Source organism: Vicia villosa, unplaced genomic scaffold (assembly GCF_029867415.1).
Source record: "Vicia villosa cultivar HV-30 ecotype Madison, WI unplaced genomic scaffold, Vvil1.0 ctg.000920F_1_1, whole genome shotgun sequence".
Taxonomy (NCBI): domain Eukaryota; kingdom Viridiplantae; phylum Streptophyta; class Magnoliopsida; order Fabales; family Fabaceae; genus Vicia; species Vicia villosa.
Window position 1 is genome coordinate 258,339 of NW_026705414.1, and position 1,036 is coordinate 259,374.

The window sequence follows — 1,036 nt, forward strand, 5'->3', positions numbered from 1 at the left end:
ATGTTGAGTATATATGATCATGTATGTACGGGTACAAATGATCATTCTTGCCTTGAAGTGTAGATGGTTGTATTATCCTTGGAACAATTGGTGAACCTTCTTAACTTAAGCATAAATTTCATTCCATTTCTCTTGGGACAGATGATCATGTATTTCTAGTTGAGTGTAAATGATCGTTTAATCTAACTTATTGAATCTGATGTAGATGATCACTTCCTTCATCTGGGTGAAGATGGTCACCAAGACTTGAGGTGTAGGTGATAACGCGAAAATATATCGTATATTTCAACCCGATTCACATGTTATTTAGTGTTTTTTATTATGTATTCAAGGGTATTATGAAGACTCTGGAGACTTAGGATCTGAAGATTTGAAGACCAAGTGCTGAAGACTCTGAAGACAAGGTTCTGAGTGAACAAGTTCTGAAGACTCTGAAGAGTTAGGATCTAAAGATACAAATACCAAGTGCTGAAGACTATAAAGACAAGATTATGAGTAAACCAGTTCTGAAGACTCTGAAGACTTAGTTTCTGATAATTCATGTTTTGGTTCTTCTAAAGATGTTTCAACATCTACTATCATAAGCCTATGAAGATAAAGATAAAATTTGATTCCCGTGAGGAAATAATATGAGGTATTTATGCTTCCAGTATCCAGATAAGGTAGTGCAAGGACAATACTATTGTATTATGCTGTCGATCACTCTCTCAGTGATCGTTGGAACAAAACAGCTGGAATTAAGTATTCCAATTCTACCATTTAACGGACTTCTTCTTGGCTATAAAAGGAAAACTTAGAGGAAGAATTCAAATATCGATCAACACTACAAAACTCATGCTGAAATGTTGCTAAAATAACTCTGATTATTCCTTTGTATAAGTTTGTAAGCAAGTGAGCTTTTGTTTGTTAACTTGCAGCAAGTGAGCTTTTGTTCGATACTTGCTTAACACTTTTGAGTTATTTGATTGCATTTAAAACTTGTGTTTAATGGTTTTGGTCACTTGGAATTTAGAAGTTGTCATTAATGAAGTAACAC